General features: G+C 44.8%; 1 pseudogene; it reads left to right on the top strand.

Annotated features, from left to right (window-relative positions):
* Window positions 1–90: 90 nt before the first annotated feature.
* Window positions 91–24,365, top strand: Sp2-ps1 (Sp2 transcription factor, pseudogene 1; annotated as a pseudogene).
* Window positions 24,366–25,414: the final 1,049 nt, after the last annotated feature.

The raw sequence follows: 25,414 nt of genomic DNA, 5'->3' as shown, positions 1-25,414 counted from the left end.
AAAATTCACCATTGATTTTGTATGAAGAACAATTCTGGCTTGGCGGCGGAGGCGGCGGAGGCGGCGGAGCCCAGGGAGGAAGACGTCGTAATGAGCGATTCACAGATAAGCATGGCCGCCACTGCTGCTGTCAGTCCCAGTGACTACCTGCAGCCTTCTGCTGCTACCACCCACGACTCCCAGCCGTCTCCCTTGGCCTTGCTTGCTGCAACATCTAGCAAAATTGCCCCGCCCCCCAGCTGTTGAAGCCGCAGTGACACCTCCTGCCCCCCCCCAGCCTACCCCAAGGAAACTGGTCCCTATCAAACCCGCCCCTCTCCCTCTCAGTCCCTGCAAGAATAGCTTTAGTATCTTGTCATCTAAAGGAAATATACTTCAGATTCAGGGCTCCCAGCTGAGTGCCTCCTACCCTGGAGGGCAGTTTGTGTTTGCCATCCAGAACCCCATCTTGATCAACAAAGGGAGTCGATCAAATGCAAGTATCCAGTACCAAGTCCCTCAGATTCAAGGGAGCAGTCCCCAGACCATCCAGGTGCAGCCCAGTCTCACAACCAGATGAGGATCATCCCAGGCACCAACCAAGCCATAATCACGTCAACATCCATCCGGTCACAAGCCTGTCCCCATCAAGCCAGCTCCTGCCCAGAAGTCAAATACGACCCCTCTGCAGAGCAGAGTGAAACTGACACGGGGGGGGGGGGGGGCATCATAACGCTCACCCTGGGGCCCCTGCTCAGCTCCTCACTGAGAGCCCCCACCCCACTGTCTAAGACTAACCATAAAGCTAGGAAGAAGAGACTTCCTGGGTCACAGCCATCAGTAGCTGTGGCTGAGCAGATGGAGAAGGTGCTGAACAAAACCACAGCGTACAACATCATCCAGGCAGAAAACAACCTGCTGATCGTTCAGAGCCCTGGTAGGGGCCAACCAGCTGTGGGTCAGCAAGTCCAGGTGGTGCCACCCAAGGCTGAGCAGCAACAGATGGTCCAGATCCCCCAGCGGTGCAGGCTGCCCCTGCCACCCTCCCCACCGTTCCCCAGAAGCCTTCCCAGAACTTTCAGATCCAGACAACTGAACCAACACCGACCCAGATTTATATCCGTACACCTTCCGGTGAGGTACAGACAGTCCTTATCCAGGACAGCCCCCCAGCAACAGCTGCAACCACATCAACCATCTCCTGTAACAGCCCGGCGCTCCGAGCTCCCCATCTGAGTGGTGTCCCGCGCGACCTCTCGCCAGCAAGAAAACACGCGGGGACATACGAATCCTTGCTGCAGCCAAAACTTTTATTGAATCTTAAGGAGAGGCCCGCAAGCCGGAATGGCGCGGCTTATATATACCCTAGCGCGGCACATCCACACCTGATTGGTCGCTTACCCATGATCTCATTAGGCACGCCCCCGGAGTGGGCAAAGACCTGGCACGAACACACTCTTGCACATGCGCACACAGTTAACTTCCTAAAAGGAAGTCGGCTGGCGGGGCGGAGGCCAGCGCCATCTTGTGGTGGCGAATGTTATTGCGGCCCTCTACAGAGTGGCATCAGCAAAAAACCACTGGGCTGCAATTCTGCGAAAAAGAGCGACCCTTGCCAAAGATTGCGCCTGCTGGGAGCATCATCAGCCTGAACACTGCACAGCTGGCAGCAGCTGCTCAGGCTCATGCAGACCATCACGACAATGGTATCCAAGTCCAGGGTGTGCCTATCACCATCACCAACACTGGCGAGCAGCAACGGCTGACAGTGCAGAACGTTTCTGGAAACAGCATCAGTGGACTGAGCCCCACCCATATCCAGCTACAGATGCACCAGGCCCAGGGGGAGCAGCTACCAGTGGGAGACTGCTTCCACTCCACTCCCCAGCCCTGCCACGGCTCTCCTCCAGACATTCCAACTTCCCGTGAAAGGTCAGATGCCAAGGACTCCCCCACTCCCTCTTTTCCACGGAGAACGTTGCCTTATACTCAACTTCAGATGATGAACACTGTGTACGGTTGTGCTTTAAAGACATTTTATTTCATTGCTCCCTTCCCTTCTTTGCTAGTCGCCTGCCCGTCGCTTGCGTTCAGTTTAGGGATGGGGGCAATGCTGAGCATAGGAGGGTCTTTTTTTTTTTTTTTGGTTTTTTTTTTCTCACTTTAACAATTCTTTTCTTTTTTTTTTTTTTTTCTTTTTTTTCCCGGAGCTGGGGACCAAACCCAGGGCCTTGTGCTTCCTAGGCAAACGCTCTACCACTGAGCTAAATCCCAACCCGAACAATTCTTTTCTAAATGACACATTTCAACTCAAATCTGGACTCACGTAAAAACACCTTCCATCCTGACTCCTCCTTCATCACCCTACCCGCCCAAGCTCCATTGTGTACAGAGTACATTGTATAATAGACGATTGTGTCTACGACGAGTTTTTTTTTAATATTGTTTGTTATTTTAGAGGCTTTTAAATTAAACAGAAATCCAACTTCATTTTTTATTGTAACTGCTTGAGGACGTTTATTAATTAAGTGAAGGTTTGTTATCCTTTATTAACGATGTATTTTGTTGGTCAGTACTGGGATGACAAAAGATTTCTTGCTAATAAATTTACTTGCCCGAGGGGGAAATAAAGAAAAAGAACATTTCTGGGTGAGATTTCATTTCCAAGGCATCTATTACAATACAGTTCAACATACATTTAGTAGTAACTGATCAACATAAAACTTTAAAAATAAAGTTTACAAAACATGTGCATGGTATGTGTCTGTGGTACCTCGTGGTAATCAGACTTTTGTCAGTGCGATTTGAGCTCGAGTCATCTGGGAAAAGAAAAGCTCAATCGGCAAATGCGTCAGTAAGATTGTTTTTTAAGCAAATCTTCCGGGGTTTTTTCTTGATTAATGACAGGTGGGAAAGGACTCCAACCATCCTGCTCACTGGCACCTAGGGCTGGAAGATCTGGGAGGCATGAGGAAAGTATGTGATGTGAGTGGAGACGCAGTTTACTGAGTACCAGCATACACTGTTCTTTCAGGGGAGCTGAGTTCAGATCTAACCACCTATTTCATGCAGCTTAAAATTGCATATCTCACTAGCTCCAGGGAGATGTGACATTGAATTATGTTCTCCTCATGAGCCTTCATTCAGGTACACATGTACACACGCTCGAGCACAGAGAGAGAGAGAGAGAGAGAGAGAGAGAGAGAGAGAGAGAGAGAATATTAAAAGTTACTTTTTTTAAAAGAGAAAGGTAGCTGAATGGGAGTCAAGGAACTAAGGAAGTAAGAAGCACTCTGCCATGGTGTCTGCTTCAGTTCCTTCTTCTGTATCCCACCCTGCTGTAGGCGGCTGCCTTGGCTTCCTCCATGATGGACTGTAATAGTTAAGTCAAGAGAACCCTTCCCCCACTAAGCTGCTGTTGATCATGGCCTTTATCACAGTAATAGAAAGCAAACTAAGGTAAACTTTGGTACCAAGCTCATGGGGTGTTGCTGTAACAAGTCAGGCATGGCTGCTTACCTGAAGGCTGTGGAAGTCTGTGGGACTTCTGCCGGTAAGAGCCATTTTCTGTTCAGACCTTAAGAAGTTACTGTGGAGAACTTGACAAACATACTGAGAACACGTGTGTGATGGAGATCTGGCTTAGGAAGCCCTGAAGGCCGACCAGGGCCATGTGTGTAATGTATATGAATTAATAATCTGTAGTTTCGGGAGACAGGACAGAGGAGAGGGTGAGAAGCCATGGCAGGTGATGTTAAGATTCTGCTCTGTGTATTTACAGGTTGTTATCAATGTTCCTAAGAGATGGATGGTACTGGGCTTTGTATGTTTAAGTGGGCAATTATATCTTATCAATTGGATCTAAGATTATTGTGTTGTGTGTTCTTTTATGTGAGGGTTTGAGTGTAGGAAAGTGTGCAGCTGGGACTTGTTTCCACCAAGATATCTAGCAGATATCTTGGGGCACTGAGATGCTGGACCCAGCGGGGTAAAAGACACCAATAAATCTCTTTTATTTTCATATTTTTACAACAACACTCAGTAAAGGTTAATTTAATGTTGGGAAGGTGCAGAGCTACAGCTCCATCCAGCTGGGGACTCCTGATGTCACTGTGTCTCCCCATCTTTACTGTACACTTTCTGCTTCTTCCTGGAAGAGTTCTTTGCATACATTATGGAGAATATAACACACATAGTGATGATGTTCAACATTCAATATATCGGGCTGAAATGTATTTATTCATTAATTATTTAGTAAGTTAGCGTACAAAGTAACAGATTTCGTTATGGCTTTAAGATGTAATTGAATTTAGTTTTATGTGTATAACTATTTTGCTTGTATGTATGTATGTGTATCATATGCACGCCTGGTGCCTGAGGCAGCCATGAGTGGGCATTGTATCTCCCAACCCCAGAACTGTAGCTTTGGATGGCTCAAGACACTATGTAGGTGCTGGGATCTAAGGCCTGGTTTTCTGCAAGATCAGCAAGTGTTCCTAACTGATGAGCCATTTCTCTAGTTCCTCATTAGGACATTTCATACACACTTTGTTTTTGTTTCTCTTCCTCCTTCTCAGCTCATTCTTTTGCTCACTTCTTGCTGGTCCTTTTCCTCCTCATGCAGAGTTTACATTCAGTTCTTACGTCACATGTGTTTTACTGCTAACAACCCTCAAGACATCTTTCTCTCATTGTCTCCTTTCCAGTTTCAAGATGTCCCCTACAGGTAAACCTATGCTCCCGGTTTCTGTTTGTGAGAGACAACTTGTAGCGCTTGACTTTCTGTACCTGTATTATTCCCTCAACACAAGGATTTCTAGTTCTCAGAACTATTCTGTAAATGTCACTTTTCTTTTTGAGAAACTGCCTTTTATAGAGATCTTTGAAAGTCCTGTAACACCTCCTTCTGTATATGCCAGGGTCCTGCCACTAAAAATCACTTCAGTGACAAAAATTGTAAAAAAAAAAAAAAAAAATCTGTAGTTTCTTGTTATCCCAGCAGGCAAATGCTTTGTGGTGAAAAGAAAAGAACATTACTGACATTACTGAAGTGAAACCTTGGCTTCCTTGGATCAATTGATCATAGCAGGCTGTAGCTGAGAAAACACCTGGAACTCAAAACAAACCAGCACTAAGCTACAAAACATTCTTCTTTCTTTCTTCTTTTATTTACATTTCAAATGTTATTCCCTTTCCTGGTTTCCTGGACATAAGCCCCCTATCCCATCCCCCTCCACTTCTTCTATAAAGGTGTTTCCCCCTCCTCATCCACCCCACTTCCAACCACCCCAGCATTTCCCTACACTGGGGGGGGTAGAGCCTTGGCAGGAGCAAGGGCCTCTCCTCCCATTGGTGCCCAACAAGGCCATCCTCTGCTACATGTGCAGTTGGAGCCCTGGATCAGTCCATGTATAGTCTTTGAGTAGTGGTTTAGTCCCTGGGAGCTCTGGTTGGTTGGCATTGTTGTTCTTATGGGGTTGCAAGCTCCTTCAACTCCTTCAATCCTTTCTAATTCCTCCAACAGGGATCGCATTTGCAGTTCAATCATTTGCTGCTAGCATTCCCCTCTGTATTTGACATGTTCTGGCAGGGCCTCTCAGGAGACAGCTATATCAGGCTCCTGTCAGCATGCACTTCTTGGCTTAATCAATTTTATCTAGTTTTGGTGGCTCCATGTATATGGGCTGTGTACCCATGTGGGACAGGCTCTGAATGGCCATTTCTCAGTCTCTGCTCCAAACTTTGCCTCCATATTTGCTCCTATGAATATTTTGTTCCCCCCTTTTAAAAGGAGTGAGGCATCACAATTTGGTCATCCTTCTTCTTGAGCTTCATGTGGTCTGTGAATTGTATCTTGGGTAATTTGAGCTTTTAGGATAATATCCACTTATATAAGTGAGTGCATACCATGTGTGTTTTTCTGTCATTAGGTCACTTCACTCAGGATGATATTTTCCAGTTCCAACCATTTGCCTATGAATTTCATGAAGTCATTGCTTTTGATAGCTGAGTAGAATGCCATTGTGTAGATGTACCACATTTTCTGTATCCATTCCTCTGTTGAAGGGCATTTGGGTTCTTTCCAGGATCTAGCTATTATAAATAAGACTGCTATGAACATAGTGGAGCACGTCTCTTTGTTGTATGTTGGGGCATCTTTTAGGTATATGCCAGGGAGAGGTATAGTTGGGTCCTCAGGTAGTACTAGGACTTCAGGGGGAATCACTATCCCTGAACTCAAGCAATATTATAGAGCAATAGTGATAAAAACTGCATGGTATTGGTACAGAGACAGACAGATAGACCAATGGAACAGAATTGAAGACCCAGAAATGAACCCACACACCTATGGGCACTTGATTTTTGACAAAGGAGCCAAAACCATCAAATGGAAAAAAGATAACATTTTCAACAAGTGGTGCTGGTTCAACTGGAGGTCAACATGTAGAAAAATGCAAATTGATCCACGCTTATCACCCTGTACAAAGCTTAAGTCCAAATGGATCAAGGACCTCCACATCAAACCAGATACACTCAAACTAATAGAAGAAAAACTAGGGCAGCATCTCGAACACATGGGCACTGGAAAAAATTTCCTGAACAAAACACCAGTGGCTTATGCTCTAAGATCAAGAATCGACAAATGGGATCTCATAAAACTGCAAAGCTTCTGTAAGGCAAAGGACACTGTGGTTAGGACAAAACGGCAACCAACAGATTGGGAAAAGATCTTTACCAATCCTACAACAGATAGAGGCCTTATATCCAAAATATACAAAGAACTCAAGAAGTTAGACCACAGGGAGACAAATAACCCTATTAAAAAATGGGGTTCAGAACTAAACAAAGAATTCACAGCTGAGGAATGCTGAATGGCTGAGAAACACCTAAAGAAATGTTCAACATCTTTAGTCATAAGGGAAATGCAAATCAAAACAACCCTGAGATTTCACCTCACACCAGTGAGAATGGCTAAGATCAAAAACTCAGGTGACAGCAGATGCTGGCGAGGATGTGGAGAAAGAGGAACACTCCTCCATTGTTGGTAGGATTGCAGACTGGTAAAACCATTCTGGAAATCAGTCTGGAGTTTCCTCAGAAAATTGGACATTGAACTACCTGAGGACCCAGCTATACCTCTCTTGGGCATATACCCAAAATATGCCCCAACATATAAAAAAGACACGTGCTCCACTATGTTCATAGCAGCCTTATTTATAATAGCCAGAAGCTGGAAAGAACCCAGATGCCCTTCAACAGAGGTATGGATACAGAAAATGTGGTACATCTACACAATGGAATATTACTCAGCTATCAAAAACAATGCCTTTATGAAATTCATAGACAAATGGTTGGAACTGGAAAATATTATCCTGAGTGAGGTAACCCAATCACAGAAAAACACACATGATATGTACTCATTGATAAAGGCTATTAGCCCAAATGCTTGAATTACCCTAGATACCTACAACACATGAAACTCAAGACGGATGATCAAAATGTGAATGCTTCACTCCTTCTTTAAAAGGGGGAACAAGAGGGGTTGGGGATTTTTGCTCAGTGGTAGAGCGCTTGCCTACGAAGCACAAGGGCCTGGGTTCAGTCCCCAGCTCCGAAAAAAAGAACCAAAAAAAAAAAGGGGGGGAGGGGGGAACAAGAATACCCTTGGCAGGGAATAGGGAGGCAAAGATTAAAACAGAGACAGAAGGAACACCCATTCAGAGCCTGCCCCACATGTGGCCCATACATATACAGCCACCCAGTTAGACAAGATGGATGAAGCAAAGAAGTGCAGGCTGACAGGAGCCGGATGTAGATCTCTCGTGAGAGACACAGCCAGAATACAGCAAATACAGAGGCAAATGCCAGCAGCAAACCACTGAACTGAGAATAGGACCCCCGTTGAAGGAATCAGAGAAAGAACTGGAAGAGCTTGAAGGGGCTCAAGACCCCTTATGAACAACAATGCCAAGCAACCAGAGCTTCCAGGGACTAAGCCACTACCTAAAGACTATACATGGACTGACCCTGGACTCTGACCTCATAGGTAGCAATGAATATCCTAGTAAGAGCACCAGTGGGAGGGGAAGCCCTGGGTCCTGCTACGACTGAACCCCCAGTGAACTAGATTGTTGAGAGGAGGGCGGCAAGGGGGGAGGATGGGGAGGGGAACACCCATAAAGAAGGGGAAGGGGAGGGATTAGGGGGATGTTTGCCCGGAAACCGGGAAAGGGAATAACACTCAAAATGTATATAAGAAATACTCAAGTCAATAATAAAAAAAATGGGGTTCAGAACTAAACAAAGAATTCACAGCTGAGGAATGCCGAATGGCTGAGAAACACCTAAAGAAATGTTCAACATCTTTAGTCATAAGGGAAATGCAAATCAAAACAACCCTGAGATTTCACCTCACACCAGTCAGAATGGCTAAGATCAAAAACTCAGGTGACAGCAAATGCTGGCGAGGATGTGGAGAAAGAGGAACACTCCTCCATTGTTGGTGGGACTGCAGACTGGTACAACCACTCTGGAAATCAGTCTGGAGGTTCCTCAGAAAATTGGACATTGAACTACCTGAGGACCCAGCTATACCTCTCTTGGGCATATACCCAAAATATGCCCCAACATATAACAAAGACACATGCTCCACTATGTTCATATCAGCCTTATTTATAATAGCCAGAAGCTGGAAAGAACCCAGATGCCCTTCAACAGAGGAATGGATACAGAAAATGTGGTACATTTACACCATGGAATATTACTCAGCTATCAAAAACAATGCCTTTATGAAATTCATAGGCAAATGGATGGAACTGGAAAATATCATCCTGTGTGAGGTAACCCAATCACAGAAAAACACACATGGTATGCACTCATTGATAAGCGGCTATTAGCCCAAATGCTTGAATTACCCTAGATGCACAGAACACATGAAACTCAAGAAGGATGACCAAAATGTGAATGCTTCACTTCTTCTTTAAAAGGGGAACAAGAATACCCTTGGCAGGGAATAGGGAGGCAAAATTTAGAACAGAGGCAGAAGGAACACCCATTCAGAGCTTGCCCCACATGTGGCCCATATATATACAGCCACTCAATTAGACAAGATGGATGAAGCAAAGAAGTGCAGGCTGACAGGAGCCGTATATAGATCTCTCCTGAGAGACACATGCAGAATAGTGCAAATACATAGGCGAATGCCAGCAGCAGTATACTGAACTGAGATCGGAACCCCCGTTGAAGGAATCAGAGAAAGGTCTGAAAGAGCTTGAAGGGGCTCGAGACCTCATATGAACAACAATGCCAACCAACCAGAGCTTCCAGGGACTAAGCCACTACCCAAAGACTATACATGGACTGACCCTGGGCTCCAACCTCCTAGGTAGCAATGAATAGCCTAGTAAGAGCACCAGTGGAAGGGGAAGCCCTTGGTCCTGCCAAGACTGAAGCCCCAGTGAACGTGATTATTGGAGGGAGGGTGGAGGGAGGGTGGTAATGGTGGGAGGATGGGGAGGGGAGGCCCATCGAGAAGGGGAGGGGAAGCGGTTAGGGGGATGTTGGGCCGGAAACCGGGAAGGGGAATAACAATCGAAATGTAAATAAGAAATACTCAAGTTAATAAAGAAAAAAAAGTAAAAAAAAAAAAAAAGAAAAGAAAATGGCTTGTTTTAACAATGAAGTATTATTTATTAATATTTTAAAATTAATTTATAAGCACACCAATTATTTATAGATTTCTTATAAGCCATCACTAATTGTGCTAGCCTATAATCCAAGATACTTGAGAGGCTGAAGCAGGGCTGGAGAGATGGCTCAGCCGTTAAAGGCTAGGCTCACAACCAAATATATAAGAGAGGCTGAAGCAAAAGTGAAGCATGTTTAAGTGCAGTCGGAGCACTGGGCATTTCTATACTAGAGTCTCAGAAAATAGAAAAAGACCTGCACTATCAATGGTAGAGTGTGTAGGATACTGGTTCAATGTCTAGGATTGGAGAGAAGTTTTGTTTTATTTTCATTTTGTTTTGTTTTAAATTGCTAATTTAATTTTTGAGAGCATAACTGCATAATTTCCTCCATTCCATTTTTACTCCAAACCCCCCATTTACCCTTCTGTGCTCCTTCAAATTCTTGTTCTTTTCTTCATTAGTTTTATTTACATACATATATGTACATTTCTAATTCCATAAATACATAGACATAAATAATTCATTGTGTACAATGATAAAAAAAAAAAATCATCTGTTTATGTGCTGTGGAGGACAAAGCCAGACAATTAGAGTTGCGTGATCCACTTTTGACACAGAAGATGGGCAGTGCCACCTGCTGGACACCGAGTGCTTTGCAGCACTCTGGTTTCGGCTTGTGTTGCAGCTACACAATGCTTCTTCCTTTTTGGTAGAGAAAATAGAAAATTTAGTTTTGAGTTTTCAGGAGTCCACATTTAGCAGAATGGATATATTAAAGAAACATGGAATCTTTAAAATGTTGAAATTTTTGAGAGAATGAAAGGCTTTTAATATCGGAATGTTTTATAATAGCATGAAACTTGAGATATAACATTAAAAGGAATGGTTAAAACATGGTAATGATATGTTTGTCTGTCCAGTTAATCCTCCCACAAAAGACAGTGGCACCCAGACCTCTGTGAGTACACGACTAGGTTGATTTCCATACTGAGTTCTGGAGCAGTCAGGCTCTGTCTCTAAACCCAAAGCAAGCAAACTAAACAACAAAAACTGTTAAGATGGTCATTGATGCTAAATCTAAGGGTGTGTTAAAAGTGAGAAAGATCTCACAGAATACAAGCTTAAAAAGGAATGGTAGTGTGAACAAGCAAGCAATTCTGGAATCCCACCCACCCACCTTCATTTGAATCTGGGATCATCTTATTAGCAGAGGATGGGCCTTGTGGGGCATCAATGGGAGGAGAGGCCCTTGGTCCTGTGAAGGCTCAATGTCCCAGTGTAGGGGAATGCCAGGGCAGGGAAGGTGGATGGAGTGGGTGGGTGGGGGAGCACCCTCATAGAGACAGGGTGTAGGGGATAGGATAGGGATTTCTGGAGGGGATAATATTTGAAATGTAAATAAAGGCAGTTTCTGCCTGACCCTGTCCCACAACTATCTGTACCCTGTATCTGTATCAGAGAGCTGTACTCTCAGAAGTGCAGACAATCCTGAGAGCTCAGGAGAGACCACAGCTTCTGCTCACATTCCTGGCCCAAAAGGAACCTGGCAAGAGCACTCTGGACACAGAAATCCAGGAGCAGTCAGGAACAGGATCCTTCTGGTTTCTTCCTGTGCCCAGAGCTGACGCTGTGACACAGTTCTCTCGAATCCCGTTGGGGGGTGGGGGGGCGCAGTCTCCAGGAGTGCTGACACACGGGATTACAGAAGGGTCAAGTCACTGTCAGAGACACCAGGCCAGCAAAAACCAGAGACAACCAGATGGTAAGAGGCAAGCTCAGGAATCTAAGCAACAGATACCAAGACTACTTGACATCATCAGAGTCCAATTCTCCCACCAAAGCAAATACTAGATATACCAACACACTGGAAAAGCAAGATTTGGATTTAAAATGATATCTCATGATGATGATAGAGGACTTTAAGAAGGACACAAATAACTCCCTTAAAGAAATACAGGACAACACAGGTAAACATGTAGAAGCCCTTAAAGAGGAAACACAAATTTCGCTTAAAGAATTTCAGGAAAACACAAAAACAAACAGGTGAACAAAACCATCCAGGATCTAAAACTGGAAATAGAAACAATAAAGAAATCACAAAGGGAGACAACCCTGAAGAGAGAAAACCTAGGAAAGAGATCAGGAGTCATAGACACAAGCATCACCAACAGAATACAAGAGATAGAAGAGAAGTTCTCAGGGGCAGAAGATACCATAGAGAAACAGAATCTGAAGAAATTCAAAAAAACCATCAGGTCCTATTGCAAAAGTCTATGCTCAACAAAGCTGGAAAGTCTGGATGAAATGGGTGCAATAAGCAAGAGGTTTAATGATCCTGTACACTAGGGTGGCCCTGTAATCGGGTCAGAGGCTACCCCAAAGAACAAAGGCCCACACCCTTTATACTTTTTCACGTACAGGCTTTAGGTTACAGCATGAGTTGGTTATTCCTCATTAGTGGGACTTATTACCTTTGAACTCATTGTTGGCTGCCTATTGTCCTTTGAATTCACTGGAGGCCCTGGGTGGGGAAATATCTTTGGCACACAGAGGGGGTGGTGAAGGATCCCACCCTTACTGTGGGTAGCTCATTCACGCGGATGCGGGACTGCTAAGGGCAGTTCGCTCATTTCCTGGAACAGGGTGTTATCCTAAATTCCTCCTGGTGTTTGCCTAAGGCAGCCTTTGCCCTTCAGTTTGAATCTTACTTGTGTGCCTTTTCTTTGTCTAGCTCTGACTTGTCTTTTGTCTTGCTCAGTGTGAGGTGATTTTTCTTTTCTCTGCACAACCCGGAGGCCAATGGAGGTAGGGCCCAAGCACTGGTATTGGAGAATGCTCCCCAGCCTGCCTCCGTTGAAGACAGAGCTCCATTCTGACCCAGATCTTAGTGGACGCTAACAGGTTCTTCCCAGCTGGCAGAGCCGGCTCTGGGAATAGGCTGTCACCTCTGGACTCCGTTCAGTTGGAGTCAGAGAACACCTTTCTGACCCAGGCTTTGGTGGAGACTTGTGGGACGCTCCTGATTGGCAGAGCCCATTTTGGGGGATAGGCTGCCATTGGCTTCGTTCTGGTTTCTTTTCTCTAGGCTTGTTTTCGTGTTTCGCTGCTTGTTTTTATTTGTTCCTTTTTATTTTCTTGAGAACTACCATGGGGAAGACCACAAGCTCTAGCCAACTGGACCTAGTCTAGTCACACTTCAAGGACTTCAAACACCTGGCAGAGAATTTGGGCTTAACTGCATGGTCAGGGAGACTGGTTTTTTTTTGGTTTTTTTTTTTTTGTTTTGTTTTGTTTTTTTTTTTGTTTGTTTGTTTTTGTTTTTTTTTTTTCAGGAATGAATGGCCAGCTTTCAATGTGGGATGAAATGTGGGCCAGAAGGAGACATTTTCCACCTTCCTACTATCTACTTGGTTAAATGTATTGTGTATGGAAATCCTGGGCACCGTGAGTCTGTCTGGCAACATCTGGTGGAGAGCCCCCATCTCTGGCTAAGGCCTTTCCTACCACCTACCTCAATGATCTTTAAGGTCAAGGAGATGTAGCCACCAAAAATCGTAAGCCAGCAGTCCTACACCCCTCAGCTCCAAAGGAAGACTCTTTCCCACCCCCTTATCACCCTGTTCCGGTGCACGCCCACCCCTTACAAATGGCAGTTGCTGATCCAGGCCCTGGGGAAGCAGGAGGGAACATAGCCCTCCTCATACATAAGCATACACAATAAGGCATACACGGATTCCACCACAATTACACTGCCCTTGCAGGTGATCCCCCCTGCGTCCCCAATGGGCAGGGCAAACAGTATAGGACACATATCCCCCCTTTCCACTAGTGAACTATACAACTGAAAGGTGCAGAATCTGAAGCTTTCTGAGAAAACCTCTGCCCTCATATTAGACTCTGTAATGGTTACTCACAAGCCCACTTGGGACAGCTACTTGCTAACAGCTCTCACAGGTGCTCTTCACGACCAAAGATGGAGAACGGGTGACAGTGGCAGCCTGGGAACTGCTTCTGGGTGCAAACCACCACTGTACAAACCAACATTGACTCGGCTTTTCCCTCGGTCCATCCTGACTGGAATCCTATGGGTGAGGAGAGGCTGAAAGTCTATCGACCAGTGCTTCTGAGAAGTCTCTGGGACTGCTAGAAGGCCCACAAACTTGTCTAAGAGAGTCCAGGGGCATTTCTCCAGAGGTTGCTGGAAGCCTAACACACCTCAGACCCAGAGGCCAGGGAAAATCCATCTGCAGTGAACCTGACATTTGTCAACCAGGCGGCACAGACATTCGCTGAAAACTCTAGCGGCTGGAAGGATTTGAAAGTAAGCACAAGGCTGAGCTTCTGGCTATAGCTGGAAAAGTCTTTAACAACAGAGAGGCTCCGGAGGATGGGCAGACTAGGGGATTTGCCAAGGTACTCCTAGCAGCTACTGGAAGAGACCAATGGCCTCTCTAAGACCCTGTTGTGTAAGGGGTACCAACTTGGCAGCTGCTGCTTTGCATTCAAGGATGCAAATAAAATCACCATGGGGCAAGAAAACATTATAACCATCCCTCAGACTGCTGCATTATCAGCCCCTGCTCCTGAACCCGCCTCGCATTAAATGCCACCCTGCCTCCTCCCTAAACCAAGCCACTCTGCTCCTGAACTGGACCTCACAGCAGAGAGGGTAGACACCTTCCTAGCTCTAGTGCTGATTAAGGCTTATTATAATAATAAAAGTTGTGTGCCTTTTATCAAGGAACTGAATGACCAAAGGTAGGGCAAAGACCCCAGATTGAGAAATATTCTCTACAACAGGGTTGAACCAATTAAATGTCCTTTAAAGAACTGCCTTGGTCATAGCGCCTCTTCCCTTGGTCATGGTGTTTTATCACAGCGATGGAAAAGTAGCTAAGGCATATCCCGTGACTTAAACATAATGTATATATTTAACAATGTTTGAGTACTGGTATTGTCTCGGTTGATGTTATAGTCTGTGACCGGAATAACAGAAGAATGAAGACAGAAATCTGCTTGATATTTGTGTTGTTCATCTTTGTTGGTATTCGGCCTAAACTTCACCCCCACAGCTACCTGGGAACAGCCAGGTATGCTCCGCCCCACAGTTGCCTGGCAACAGCCAGCTGTACCTGACTATAAAGGAGGCTGCTTGCCCCTTCTCTCCCTCTTGCTTTCTCTTTGTTGTTCACGTCTCTGCACTCTTCCCCTCTGTCCCTTCTCTCCCCACCCCCGACTCCCCTTCCCTCCACATGCTGGGAAGGGCGGCCTTCCCTCTCCTCTACTCTTCTTCTGTCATTAAACCTCTCCACTTGGAACCATGTTGGTTTGGTGTGTTTTATCCGGGCACGGGCTAAGATGTAAACCCTAACAATATTGATATTTGATGTTCTACATCCAAATAGGAACAGTTCTGTAAGTAGTCACATAGTGGCAGCTCATATTTACAACTTTTACACTTTTCACTCATTAGTGGCACGGGCCATCCGTAATAATAGCAACATCGTGTTTTAACTTGACCTTAAGCTAGCCATGATGAAAACTGAGAGTTGCTGCAAGGATTCCCATAACTCCAGACATACTCTTTCTCCCGTGTGTGTGGCTCAAGAGACAAGTTTCAAGCTGATAATCTGGACCCCTCACCCATGGTGACATAATATAACGTTACTCAGTACTTAAGGCCATCGGGCACTGAAAGACGGGGGAGTCATCTTAGCTTTCAGATCAATGGAATGCTTCTTGTGCTTCCTTGTAAAGGAGACCTCTAGGTCATAAAGCACAAAGTCATAGAAAATGAAGGAAAAATGTTTATTATTGGTCATTAATAGCGATGCAGAACTTAAAGTAGCAAAATCCGTGTTATCTGTAAAGGATTTACTAATAGACTCCCTTACAAAATATTAAGTTAACGAATTCCATTAACAGAGTGTTGTTTGCAGTACGGTAATCATTGTGCTGGCCAGGTTTGAGGAAACTACTGGAAATTTTATACTCAAAGTTTAGGGCTGCGGAGTTTTGAAAACTCATTTGTTCATTCAAGACTGACCTCCAATCAGGCTCCATTCCCATAACAAAAGGAGACAATCCTGACTCACAGCCACCCAGTAGGACACTCCCCTAAGGGAGTATCACAGAGTTTATGGCCATCATTAAGTCAGTCCCTGTGCTCTTTTTGTCTGTTTGTTTGTTTGGTTGGTTGGTTTGGTTTTATTGGATTTTTTTTTTTATTTCTTTACATTTCAAATGTTACCCCCTTTCCTGTGTCCTGTCCATAAACCCCATATGCCATCCCCCGAGTTACATAAACATACATGTATATGCACATCAAATTTTTTTTATTTACTTTTACACTCTAGATTTTATCCCTCTCCCGGTCAACCCTCCTACTGTTCCACATCCCACACCTCCTCCCTGCTCCCCACCGCCCCCCTAAACTTCCTGGGGCCTTCAGTCTCTTGAGGGTTAGATGCATCTTCTTTGACTAAGACTTTAGTACATCATTTTTCAAAAAAAGGAAAAGGCTGGATGTGGTGGTATCCATCACTCCCATCCTCCCCCATCTCTTTCTTTAGCTGAGGTGAAGCAGGCAGGAGAGAGAGCACAGCCAACCACCCAGCCGGAGTTCTCAAGGAATAGCCAATCCTGATGAAGGTTTCCATTTTGTTTGCAGCAACCTCAAGCCCTTGGCTGCTACAGAGCACCCACAGCAGCTTTCAGCATGTTTATTCAGATCTGGATCTGGGAAATTGCGTTTCTGAGAATCATTCCTTCCCTTTGGTACCCCATCCAGAGAGGTAAGAAGGGGTCAGTAAGTGTCTGTAGTCCCTTAGTTTCTTAGATTGAATGCTTTGGGTCTCACAATCGTGAGCTGGCATTTAACATATTAATCTTCCATTGCTGTATGTGTTTCACAGCATACACTGAGGCATTCACAAACGTTAGGCACTGTGGGAGCCGTATTGGATTTGGGCCTGGTTGCTTTGTCACTGTGTGGCACAAGAAGTTTACATTCACAGAATGTTGTCAGCCTGAACAAGACCCTTCTGGGTCTCTAGCAAGGTTTGACCCCTGCTGAGCCCTGCCCTTGCATGTGGAAGCCTTTTGTCCCCAACTGGGAACAGTCTGGCCAGGTACTTCTCACCTGAGTCAGAATTAGGCTGGCCTTCCTGGTTATTTCCCTAATTTATTCAGGCCACATAGTCGGTCCTTTGTTACCGAAGTCTCAGCCAGGGTTCCCCACTGTGCTTGACAGATACCTGCTAAGTGGTGTTCTTTAGATATATAGTTTGGTCAATAAAGAAACCAGAAGCTCTCTTCCTCTTCTGGCTTGACACGAATAACCTGTGTGTGTGTGCTTCTTTCATCCCGCAGGCTTTCGCCCGATTCTCGGTACCGTGTCGGTGCTGGCGCCGACAAGGCACTGTACAATCAGACCAGCAGAAATTCTCCCTAGTCTGAAGTCTCTGGAACAGGGCCAAATTACCACTTTAAGTTGTATTGTGCATTTTGTTAGAGACTACAGACATGAGCTATGCATAGGTCAGGAAGACTGTCCGGATCAATAATGGTTTATAACTGAAAGAAAAGCACACTGACTACTGCTCACTATTGTCACGCAAGCGAAGTGGGTAACTGCCCATTAATACAAAATGGCACCTGGAATTAGCTCAGTGACTGTGCTGGCTATCCTTACCTCAGCTAGATACACAAACTAGAAAGGAGGAAACCTCAATAACGCCTCCATAAGATCCAGCTGTAAGGCATTTTCTCAATCAGTGATCAATGGGGGAGGGCCCAGCCCCACTGTGGATGGGATGAAAAGGTTATGGAGTTGGACAGTTCATTACCCTCAACACTAGGGTGGTGCCATCCTTGGGCTGAGGGCCCTGAGTTCTATAAGGAAGCAGGTTGAGCATGACAGGAGAAGCAAGTCAGGAAGCAGCACCCTCCATGGCCTCTGCATCAGCTCCTGCCTCAAGTTCCTGCCCTATTTGACTTTCTGTCCCTGCTTCCTTCAGGGATGAACAGTGCTATGGAAGTGTAAGCTGAATAAACCCCTTCCTCCCAACTTACTTTTTTGGTGTGGTGTTTTGTAGCAGCAAGAGAAATCCTAACTAAGATGGTGAACAAGTCCAAGTTGTACTAGGAAAAGCTATGTGATTTGATTATGATCTACTCTTTTTAATATTTCTGTATTTATTTTCATGTGTATGGGTATTTTGCCTGAATGTATGTCTGTGCACCACATGTGTGCCTGGTGCCGGAGGAGGCCAGAAGAAGGCATCAGATCCCCAGGAACTGGCAAAACAGGCAGTTGTAAGCCACAATGTGGGTGCTAGGAGTCAAACCCAGGTCCTCTGCAGGGAGCCAATACTCTTAACTCCTGAACCATCTCTGCAGTCCCAAAATGAGCTACTCCTGAATCAGAGAATGAAGGGTTAATGTTTAGAATTTCAGCATATTTTGATAAACAGTAACATTTATTTTAGTTACCTGATGTACTATACTTTGAATTGCCAAATGATGTTGTATTTTCTCACTTGATATTTGTTTTCTGTGACTCGTTTACTTCTGCTTCTCGGTGGTGTCCTAACTTTTTGATATCTTTGTGTACACACTAACAGTTGCTACGATGGTGTGCCTGTGGAGGTCAGCAAACAAACTGTGCGTGTCTCTCGTTCCACCACATGGATTCTGGGTATCGAACTCTCCCCACTGCCAAGCTTGGCAAAAAAGCACCTTTACTCACTAAGCCATCTTGCTGTTTCCTTTTGTGTTATTCAGAGAGTACCACTATGCAGTGTGAACAAGTCTCCATGTTAAATCCTCAGTAATAAAGCCAGTATAACTGTAATTTTCACTTACAGTATCCTTAGATGACAGTATCCTTTCCAATCTTAAAGGAATCTTTATTCTGTGCTGAGTAAAGTTTTCTAGAAACCTTATTTTGGCATTGGTGAGATGGCTTAGTCTACGATCTGTATAGTGCCTTTGCTCAGCCCCACCTACGGGTCACGGTGAAAACAAACATCCAGAGAGCGGCTCCTTGTGGATGCTCCATGTTGTTTGGTTGCAAAAACTCATCAACGTTGGAGTTAGAGAAGACTGTGGAAGAAAGACAAGCGTCGTACGGGAAGGTTTGGGGGAAGAAGTTCCGGATGAAAAGGTGACGGAGTCGCACAGTTCATTACCCTGAACCAGAAGCACGAGCAGCGCCGGATGGGTTCAGGTTTCCTCTCCACTGGAAAGAATTAAGTATTTTGGCCACTAGTAGAGAAGAAAACAATTTTCCTTTAAAACTGGATGGATTAGCTTGAAGTCTTTTGACGCTTCAACATTATAAGTAGTAGCTTTCGATTCCGGATGTGTTTTGCTTTCTAATAGTAAGGGAAAGGATGCCTGTGTAGGGTGACATAGCAACTACAAAGTTTTTGCAAATGATGGTTGAGCAATTTCATATTATAATCACTGGCTGAAATTACCATAAGGAAATCTTTCTTTCAACACAACATTCCGACTCACTGACTTACAAAAGACAGGTTTTAAATGTAGTGTATGGCTGGACTTAGTGGCACAAATCCGGCCACAGCATTTGGAAGTTGGAGTCAGGAGGGTCAGGAGTTCAAGGTCATGTTCAACCACATAGCAGGTTTGAGGTTAGCCTGGGATATATCTTCATCCAAATAATAAAAAATATCTAGCTTATTAAATCTAGCACACATGTACATAAACTTTCATTAATTACCTATCATAAAAAAAGTCAAATGATGTATAAATCTATAACACTCTGGTGTTATATAGATCACAGAGAAGAATTGAAACAATGTTTAGGAAACCATTGCCAGGAAACTTGGATGTAAAGAGGAGGAAAAGATGAGTGGAAGACTCTGCTTAGGATGGCCTTGTTAGGCACCAATGGGAGGAGAAGCCTTGGGTCCTGCCAAAGCTGGGGATGTCAGGGTGGGGAGGCAGGAAGGGGTGGGTGGTTGGGTGAGGGAACACCCTCATAGAAGAAGGGGGAAGGAGGGAAGGGATAGGAGGTTTATAGATGGGAAACCATGAAAGGGGATAACATTTGAGATGTAAATTTTAAAATATCCAATTTAAAAAATAAGGAAAAAAAGATTCTGCTCTGGGAGAAAATATGTGTGTGTTGAATTTCTTGAAAGGAAATAAATATGAACACATTTGCATATGAACTGAACCTCTACCTCAGTAGGTAAAGAGAAAGCAGACATGCACAGGTTTGATTGTACATGAAACAGAGACTAGATATTTCAATAAGAATGAAGAAAGCATATAAAAAATTCCAAAGATACTCTGCAAATGTGATCCTGCCAAGGATACACCAAAGAGATGCGTCTGTGGGTTACTTTGTAGGGGAAATCAACACTATAACATGAAGTCAGAACAAGACAAAAATGAAATGAAGAGAAAAAAAATCACCTTCATGAGGTCAGCCACTAGTGTGTGTGAGAAATGAGCACAGGTTCCCCACCTCCCAGGGTGTGCACTATCTCTACCCTTCAATCAACATGGCCACCATGCTGTGAACCACCCAGTAGCTGCAATGGGATGTTCATGTATTGTAGGATGGGAACCCTTACAGAAACAGGAGTGTTCCTGGGATGACTCTTCTCCGTTGTCAACTAAACTACATCTGGATTAACTAAAACCCAAGTGGTTAAGAGCACTGGCTACGTTTCCAGATTCCCAGCACCAACGTGGCAGCTCACATCTGTTCCAGGGGATCTGACACCCTCACACAGACATATATGGGGCCAAATCACTAACGTGCATAAAATAAAAATATATAAAGCACTTTTTTAAAAAACCCAAGCAGTTGGGTATACCTGTGAGGAATCCTTCTTAATTAAATCATTTGCAGTAGGAAACCACACATTTAATCTGGACCTTCTAAGGTGGGAAGGTCCACCTTTAATCTGGGCTACACCTTCTAGTTGTTGCAGGATATCTGATCCCACTGTGAATCCCAAGATTGTGTTATTTACTGGGAAAAAAACTGTTTCTAGCTGTGGTGTGGCTCAGCCCTTAGCTCACACCTTTAATCCTAAACAGTGAAGGTAAAATTAGTTTACGGAAGGAAACACCCATGTGTGAAAGTGATGTCTAATTGAATAGCAGAAAAAGTGACAAATCAGAGAAAGACTTGGCAGAATAGGAGATGCCCAGCTCTCACCAGAAGAGAGAGGAAAGGGAAGCTATTTAAGAGAGAGAGAAAAGAAACAGTTTTACCAGGACAGTTATAGAGAGAGGTTTCAGAGAGACCGATGAAGACAGAATGAGCAGAGAATGAGAAGGAGCCAGAAGATTAGAACAGATTGCCGTGGTTAGTATGAGGCCAAGCAAAGCAATTCAGTAGAGGCCAAGAGAGAGAAGCCAGATCGCATCACTCAGCTTGGAGAGGAGTTTAAACTAGAACAGCTGAGTTCAATCAACCAGCCAGCGATCAGAAAGAACAAGAAAGGGTGAGCTTATTCAGCAGAAATCTCAGAGGCTGAAAACGTTCTAGGCTTAAATAAGATTGTACAGAGGCTAGAAGCTTCCAGGACTAGGCCTAGGAGACTGAGAGATAGATAGATAGATAGATAGATAGATAGATAGATAGATAGATAGATAGATAGATAGATAGATAGATAGAGTTATAGATATAGATAGATATAGATATATATATATATATATATACTGGATTCCTGAACTTTCTATAGATAATCAGTCATTGTTGGATTAGCTGAACCACAGCCTGAAAGCCACTCTAATAAATCTGATAGACAGACAGAGACAGACAGACAGACAGATATAGATAGATACTCTATCAGTTCTGTCCCTCTAAAAAACTCCTGACTAATATAGGGGTGAGCAAGTACATGAACATCCATGGCATGAGCATGACAGTGTCAAGGACACTAATGGCTCAGACCTATGAAAATGGCAAGGAGTTCCTCCAGTCAGGCTTAGAGGAACTGCAAGGTCTTACCTTGTCCAAGTACAAATGCTGACATATGTGCTGAAGTATCAACACTCTTCCTCCTACCAATGACCGTAGCCTCAGATTGCCGCCCTACAGAACCCCCCACAGAGATTATTTAACCTGCCTCCTCATTCATATCCATAACAAACCCTGAGTTTCCAGGCTGATGGTACAGCTCCATCAGAGCACATGGCCCACCTGATCCCAGCTTTCCGGTCATGGGTCTAGCATGTCTTCATTTCCTGTCACCTCACTCAGGCTAACCTAAAGCTGTGCGGGTTGCAGCAGAGGCGTCTGGAATTGGGTTAGAGCACATGAGTCAGCAACAGAAGAAAACATCCTTACGGAAGCAATAAGATGGCTCCACAAACAGGTGAAGGGCCTTGACGCCTGGACTAATGTCCTGCGTTTGACCAGAACCAACACGACGAACCAACGTGTTGGCCTCTGATCTCCATGCGCATGCTGTGGCATAAGCATATCCTCCCAAATAATTTAACAAAAAGAAACACATAAATATCAGCTTAATATAAGTGTACATGTATATTAAACATTATTTTGGATATTGCATGGTTGCATATGCTCATGTAGAGTTTGTATACAGATCCACATAGACATGACTTCTTGCTGGTCAAAGTCAGGTGACAACCTTAGGCCTCAGACTCAGGATTGGGCTAGCTCTCTAGGAAGCTACAGGAATCCTCCTGCCTCCATCTCCCTGGTCCTGAAAGTTCACACTACCACGCTCAGTCATATTCAATTGTTTTTGGTGGGTTTTTTTTTTCCATTTTATGTGTATGAGTTTTTTGCCTACATATATGTATGTGCATGGTGCATGAAAAGGTCAGAAGAAGGTACTGGATCCTGTGTAACTAGGGTTACAGGTGGCTGTGAACTGCTGTGTGGATGTTGGGAACTGAACCTGGTCCTCTACAAAAGCAGATACTCTTAGCCTCTGAGCTCTCTCCAGTCCCATACTCACTTTTTAATATGGTTCCAGGGATCGTGCTCTGTCGGTCCTGTTATATAAAAGCCTTTTCCTGGAGAGAGGCAACATACATTGTCTGCTTACTCCAGAAAGGGAACTCAGGACAGACCAAAGGAAAGAGTGCACCCAAGTGCAGCTTGATGAATCAGTGAGTTGTCTGAACTACGAGCAGGAATGTAGAGAAAGGGTCACCTGTAAGTGCAGGGATCACTCAAAGTCAGTTTCTTCCACAAAGCCCGTGCTGGCCAGCTGTAGCAGTGTGCATCTTAGATCTCAGCACGCAGGAGGCGGACTAGTCTACACCAGGCCAGCCAGGGCTACATAAACCCTACCTCAAAAACAAAAAAGAGTAAAAGAAATAAAAATGGAAAAAGGAAGAAAGAAAAATTAAAGCCTACAATAATATGGCTGATGATCTGGAGATCTCTGCACCACAGTGAGCTGAGGCAACACTCTGCCCCCAGGTCGATGTCCTCTCACCCAGCAGGTGACATCTGTTTACCTCCTGAGTCTCATGAGCCTCCCCTCCCCCAGGGAGGAATGTTTCACTCCTGAATCAACTTTCCACAGCCCTCCACCTCCTTCCAGGTCTGACATTCTTCCGGCCTGAGTTCCCTGAACAACTTTGATATGTCCGTCTACCACTAAGCACGGAGACAAGGCCACGTCAGCAGTCATTGTTCTCACGCGTTTCATTAACAGTTTTACTGCTCAACACCCACTGTAAAAGAGTTTCCTTCCATGGCCGAGTCTGGATGACAACAGTGCAAATGACTGTTAAGAGCAGTGACCTACCCCGATAGGCTCTATGACTTCCTCTGCCACATGCTTTGTCCTGATGTGAGCTCAGTCCTGTGTAGTAAGCCTTAGTTAGAGAGCTGTTGGTTGTCCCTACTTTTATGCCACTATTGCACAAGCTGGCACATCCTGCCCGACATGTTGGCACTGTGGCACACAAAGTCCCATAGGACTGTTAGGGACAAGTCTACCTCAGCAAAGCAGTAGAAAAACGTTCTGGCTTTGCTACACGATTTGGCCTTTCGGAGGAAATGGAAATCTGAAGTGTTTCTAAGAGAGTCCTTAGGAGCTGGCTGGGCACTCCTGACTGCAGCAGGCTGGTTGCAGTTGACACCAGAATGCTTCTGACCACAGCAGAGTCCCCACAGTAACCTGCCTGGCTATCCCAGCATCTGTGCTGCCCCCACCTTTCTGCCCCGATGTAACCCAACAAACTCGCCCAGCTGAGCTACTGTCCTCTGTTATCCAGGGCATGCTGGCAGATTTTCACTAAAGCTGCTATTTCTTTCCCACAGAGTTTGACTATGTTCAGTGACTTCTTGCTGTGCCTACTTATATTTATATCCTACGAATGGTGTGTCTTCACCAACCATTAGGATCTTACTTCCTAGACCTCCCATGCAGTCAGCAGCGGTGGCAATAGATTTTATGGTTTGCAGGGCCCCTTGGCTAACAATTCATAGGGAGGTAGTCATCCCTGGCAATGGGCTTTTACTTAACAACCTTACGACCTCTGAGGGTAACTTTTCCACTATCACGGTTTGCCTCCCATTTCAACTGCTTTTAATGTTCCCTCAGATGCTTCTCTACATTGAAAGATACTCAGCTCTGTGTTAAAACTCCCATGCACACAGGAAAGCTCTCCAAACGCCAGCAGTCGCTCATCTCAAGTCAGCTGCTCTCAGAAGTCAGCAACTGAAGAGACACATCACTAAAATGTTATAAGGTCCGTCACAGCCTGAAAGGATCCCATTGCTCATGTTTCCTTAAAAGAGCAATGTGAACAGAGAGATAGATGGAATACATCTCCTCAGCCAGCTTTCTACTAATTTACCCTGAACTATCCTTTTTAATCTGTGGTGCTTCTATGTCACCGTTGCGCACCTCACCGCTCTTGATGGCTTTCCTGGGGCTGGCAGAAACTGCTTGGCCTGACGCAGACTTAAGGGGAAACAGGGCCGCTTGTGATTTGAGTTGGCTCCTTGAGTCTGACAAGATCTAGGCTGCGGACAAGGTCAATGACTCTTCCTCAGCCATTCCTGGTCACTGTCAGAGCCCTGAGAGTCACTGCAGATTTGGGGCACTGCAGAGTGGATACTCACTCCCATTGTGTCTCCCTTAGTCACATATTGCTGCTGGGAGAGCCACAAGCCAGACAAACAATTCCCCTCTGGAGAGAAATGTGCAGCTTACTCTGGACATGACTGCCCAGCTTAGCCCGTTCTTTTATTTGTTGTCTAATCATTTATGCTTTCTCGGAACTGTTGCTCTGCCTTTAATGCCTTTCTGAAGCTCTCTGGCACAGTATTTGGCATTCTCTCAATTTTCTCCTTAGGAACTCTAAGGTAACACAAAATTGGCCACGTTTGCCCTCCAGTGATCAAGACAGATCGTGTGGTAGTTTGAATGAGAAATGACCTTCATAGTCTTAGACATTTGAATATTTGGTCTCCAGTTGGTGGCACTGTTTGGGGAGACTTAGGAGGTGTGGCCTTGTAGGAACGAGTTCACTGTGGGGTGTGATCTGAGAGCAAAAGACATGTCAGTTTTAGTTTCACTGTCTCTCCTTTGTGCTTGTGGTTCAAGATGTGAGCTTTTGAGTTCCTGTTCCTGTCATTTGCTGCCAAGCTTCCTCACCATGTTGGAGTCTCATCTCTCTGGCATTGTAAACCCAAGTAAGCTCTTCTTATAGCTAGCCTTGGGCACTGCTTTTTATCATAGCAACAGAAATAGTGCTGTCCTTTATCT

Source organism: Rattus norvegicus, chromosome 16 (assembly GCF_036323735.1).
Source record: "Rattus norvegicus strain BN/NHsdMcwi chromosome 16, GRCr8, whole genome shotgun sequence".
Lineage (NCBI taxonomy): Eukaryota > Metazoa > Chordata > Mammalia > Rodentia > Muridae > Rattus > Rattus norvegicus.
The sequence above is the reverse complement of the archived record's forward strand: the minus strand, read 5'-3'. Positions and strand labels throughout refer to the sequence as shown.